Consider the following 5,453-nt stretch of genomic DNA (forward strand, 5'->3'; position numbering starts at 1 on the left):
GAGTGTTCTAACAAGTCTGTACTGGAACCGTAAGGATTTCACCTGAGTCATACAATAGACGCCAGAATAATTCGGCCTCAATTGTAAACATAAGCAGTATAGTCCTCACTTACCGGCTTTCTACACAAATTTTAAGCTGTATAAACAAGAATTCCTAATATTTGAAAGCAAATTCAACTGAAAACGCTCCCTAAAGTGCCCGGAGTTGTAAATATTATCAGTTTTCTGGTCATTCCACGGCTTTCCACGGGTAATGTCTGTGATTAAAAACGGCAGGAAATGTAGTTAGAATCTATTTACTTTTATTTCATGTGTATCTTCCAAGTTTCTAATCGTTTCTGGAAACTCTAATTGCGTATTTTAAGAGTTTTACCACAAGTAGAGTGTGTTCTTACAACTATGTACTGGAACCGTAAGGATTTCACCTGAGTCATACCAAAGACTCCAGAATAATTAGGCCTCAATTGTAAACATAAGCAGTATAGTCCTCACTTACCGGCTTTCTACACAAATTTTAAGCTGTATAAACAAGAATTCCTAATATTTGAAAGCAAATTCAACTGAAAACGCTCCCTAAAGTGCCCGGAGTTGTAAATATTATCAGTTTTCCGGTCATTTCACGGCTTTCCACGGGTAATGTCTGTGATTAAAAACGGCAGGAAATGTAGTAAGAATCTATTTACTTTTATTTCAAGTGTATCTTCCAAGATTTTAATCATTTCTGGAGACTCTAATTGCGTATTATAAGAGTATTACCACAATTAGAGAGTGTTCTTACAAGTCTGTACTGGAACCGGAAGGATTTCACCTGAGTCATACAAAAGACGCTAGAATAATTCGGCCTCAATTTTAAACATAAGCAGTATAGTCCTCAATTACAGCCTTTCTACACAAATTTTGAGCTGTATAAACAAGAATTCCTAATATTATAAAGAAAATTCAAGTGAAAACGATCCCTAAAGTGCTCGGAGTTGTAAATATTATCAGTTTTCTGGTCATTCCACGGCTTTCCACTGGTAATGTCTGTGATTAAGAACGGCAGGAAATGTAGTAAGAATCTATTTACTTTTATTTCAAGTGTATCTTCCAAGCTTTTAATCATTTCTGGAGACACTAATTGCGTATTATAAGAGTATTGCCAAAATTAGAGAGTGTTCTAACAAGTCTGTACTGGAACCGTAAGGATTTCACCTGAGTCATACAATAGACGCCAGAATAATTCGGCCTCAATTGTAAACATAAGCAGTATAGTCCTCACTTACCGGCTTTCTACACAAACTTTAAGCTGTATAAACAAGAATTCCTAATATTTGAAAGCAAATTCAAGTGAAAACGCTCCCTAAAGTGCCCGGAGTTGTAAATATTATCAGTTTTCTGGTCATTTCACGGCTTTCCACGGGTAATGTCTGTGATTAAAAACGGCAGGATATGTAGTTAGAATCTATTTACTTTTATTTCAAGTGTATCTTCCAAGTTTCTAATCGTTTCTGGAAACTCTAATTGCGTATTTTAAGAGTTTTACCACAAGTAGAGTGTGTTCTTACAACTATGTACTGGAACCGTAAGGATTACACCTGAGTCATACCAAAGACTCCAGAATAATTAGGCCTCAATTGTAAACATAAGCAGTATAGTCCTCACTTACCGGCTTTCTACACAAATTTTAAGCTGTATAAACAAGAATTCCTAATATTTGAAAGCAAATTCAACTGAAAACGCTCCCTAAAGTGCCCGGAGTTGTAAATATTATCAGTTTTCCGGTCATTTCACGGCTTTCCACGGGTAATGTCTGTGATTAAAAACGGCAGGAAATGTAGTAAGAATCTATTTACTTTTATTTCAAGTGTATCTTCCAAGATTTTAATCATTTCTGGAGACTCTAATTGCGTATCATAAGAGTATTACCACAATTAGAGAGTGTTCTTACAAGTCTGTACTGGAACCGGAAGGATTTCACCTGAGTGATACAAAAGACGCTAGAATAATTCGGCCTCAATTTTAAACATAAGCAGTATAGTCCTCAATTACAGCCTTTCTACACAAATTTTGAGCTGTATAAACAAGAATTCCTAATATTATAAAGAAAATTCAAGTGAAAACGCTCCCTAAAGTGCTCGGAGTTGTAAATATTATCAGTTTTCTGGTCATTCCACGGCTTTCCACTGGTAATGTCTGTGATTAAGAACGGCAGGAAATTTAGTAAGAATCTATTTACTTTTATTTCAAGTGTATCTTCCAAGTTTTTAATCATTTCTGGAAACTCTAATTGCGTATTAGAAGAGTATTAATACAATTAGAGAGTGTTCTAACAAGTCTGTACTGGAACCGTAAGGATTTCTCCTGAGTCATACCAAAGACGCCAGAATAATTCGGCCTCAATTGTAAACATAAGCAGTATAGTCCTCACTTACCGGCTTTCTACACAAATTTTAAGCTGTATAAACAAGAATTCCTAATATTTGAAAGCAAATTCAACTGAAAACGCTCCCTAAAGTGCCCGGAGTTGTAAATATTATCAGTTTTCTGGTCATTCCACGGCTTTCCACGGGTAATGTCTGTGATTAAAAACGGCAGGAAATGTAGTTAGAATCTATTTACTTTTATTTCATGTGTATCTTCCAAGTTTCTAATCGTTTCTGGAAACTCTAATTGCGTATTTTAAGAGTTTTACCACAAGTAGAGAGTGTTCTTACAAGTATGTACTGGAACCGTAAGTATTTCACCTGAGTCATACCAAAGACGCCAGAATAATTAGGCCTCAATTGTAAACATAAGCAGTATAGTCCTCACTTACAGGCTTTCTACACAAATTATAAGCTGTATAAACAAGAATTCCTAATATTTGAAAGCAAATTCAAATGAAAACGCTCCCTAAAGTGCCCGGAGTTGTAAATATTATCAGTTTTCTGGTCATTACACGGCTTTCCACGGGTAATGTCTGTGATTAAAAACGGCAGGAAATGTAGTAAGAATCTATTTACTTTTATTTCAAGTGTATCTTCCAAGATTTTAATCATTTCTGGAAACTCTAATTGCGTATTATAAGAGTATTAATACAATTAGAGAGTGTTCTAACAAGTCTGTACTGGAACCATAAGGATTTCACCTGAGTCATACCAAAGACGCCAGAATAATTCGGCCTCAATTGTAAACATAAGCAGTATAGTCCTCACTTACCGGCTTTCTACACAAATTTTAAGCTGTATAAACAAGAATTCCTAATATTTGAAAGCAAATTCAAGTGAAAACGCTCCCTAAAGTGCCCGGAGTTGTAAATATTATCAGTTTTCTGGTCATTTCACGGCTTTCCACGGGTAATGTCTGTGATTAAAAACTGCAGGATATGTAGTTAGAATCTATTTACTTTTATTTGAAGTGTATCTTCCAAGTTTCTAATCGTTTCTGGAAACTCTAATTGCGTATTTTAAGAGTTTTACCACAAGTAGAGTGTGTTCTTACAACTATGTACTGGAACCGTAAGGATTACACCTGAGTCATACCAAAGACTCCAGAATAATTAGGCCCCAATTGTAAACATAAGCAGTATAGTCCTCACTTACCGGCTTTCTACACAAATTTTAAGCTGTATAAACAAGAATTCCTAATATTTGAAAGCAAATTCAACTGAAAACGCTCCCTAAAGTGCCCGGAGTTGTAAATATTATCAGTTTTCCGGTCATTTCACGGCTTTCCACGGGTAATGTCTGTGATTAAAAACGGCAGGAAATGTAGTAAGAATCTATTTACTTTTATTTCAAGTGTATCTTCCAAGATTTTAATCATTTCTGGAGACTCTAATTGCGTATTATAAGAGTATTACCACAATTAGAGAGTGTTCTTACAAGTCTGTACTGGAACCGGAAGGATTTCACCTGAGTCATACAAAAGACGCTAGAATAATTCGGCCTCAATTTTAAACATAAGCAGTATAGTCCTCAATTACAGCCTTTCTACACAAATTTTGAGCTGTATAAACAAGAATTCCTAGTATTATAAAGAAAATTCAAGTGAAAACGCACCCTAAAGTGCTCGGAGTTGTAAATATTATCAGTTTTCGGGTCATTCCACGGCTTTCCACTGGTAATGTCTGTGATTAAGAACGGCAGGAAATTTAGTAAGAATCTATTTACTTTTATTTCAAGTGTATCTTCCAAGGTTTTAATCATTTCTGGAAACTCTAATTGCGTATTCGAAGAGTATTAATACAATTAGAGAGTGTTCTAACAAGTCTGTACTGGAACCGTAAGGATTTCTCCTGAGTCATACCAAAGACGCCAGAATAATTCGGCCTCAATTGTAAACATAAGCAGTATAGTCCTCACTTACAGGCTTTCTACACAAATTTTAAGCTGTATAAACAAGAATTCCTAATATTTGAAAGCAAATTCAACTGAAAACGCTCCCTAAAGTGCCCGGAGTTGTAAATATTATCAGTTTTCTGGTCATTCCACGGCTTTCCACGGGTAATGTCTGTGATTAAAAACGGCAGGAAATGTAGTTAGAATCTATTTACTTTTATTTCATGTGTATCTTCCAAGTTTCTAATCGTTTCTGGAAACTCTAATTGCGTATTTTAAGAGTTTTACCACAAGTAGAGAGTGTTCTTACAAGTATGTACTGGAACCGTAAGTATTTCACCTGAGTCATACCAAAGACGCCAGAATAATTAGGCCTCAATTGTAAACATAAGCAGTATAGTCCTCACTTACAGGCTTTCTACACAAATTATAAGCTGTATAAACAAGAATTCCTAATATTTGAAAGCAAATTCAACTGAAAACGCTCCCTAAAGTGCCCGGAGTTGTAAATATTATCAGTTTTCTGGTCATTACACGGCTTTCCACGGGTAATGTCTGTGATTAAAAACGGCAGGAAATGTAGTTAGAATCTATTTACTTTTATTTCAAGTGTATCTTCCAAGTTTCTAATCGTTTCTGGAAACTCTAATTGCGTATTTTAAGAGTTTTGCCACAAGTAGAGAGTGTTCTTACAAGTATGTACTGGAACCGTAAGTATTTCACCTGAGTTATACCAAAGACGCCAGAATAATTCGGCCTCAATTGTAAACATAAGCAGTATAGTCCTCACTTACAGGCTTTCTACACAAATTTTAAGCTGTATAAACAAGAATTCCTAATATTTGAAAGCAAATTCAACTGAAAACGCTCCCTAAAGTGCCCGGAGTTGTAAATATTATCAGTTTTCTGGTCATTACACGGCTTTCCACGGGTAATGTCTGTCATTAAAAACGGCAGGAAATGTAGTTAGAATCTATTTACTTTTATTTCATGTTTATCTTCCAAGTTTATAATCGTTTCTGGAAACTCTAATTGCGTATTTTAAGAGTTTTGCCACAAGTAGAGAGTGTTCTTACAAGTATGTACTGGAACCGTAAGTATTTCACCTGAGTTATACCAAAGACGCCAGAATAATTCGGCCTCAATTGTAAACAT

This window comes from Myotis nattereri, assembly GCF_964212035.1.
Source record: "Myotis nattereri genome assembly, chromosome: X".
Lineage (NCBI taxonomy): Eukaryota > Metazoa > Chordata > Mammalia > Chiroptera > Vespertilionidae > Myotis > Myotis nattereri.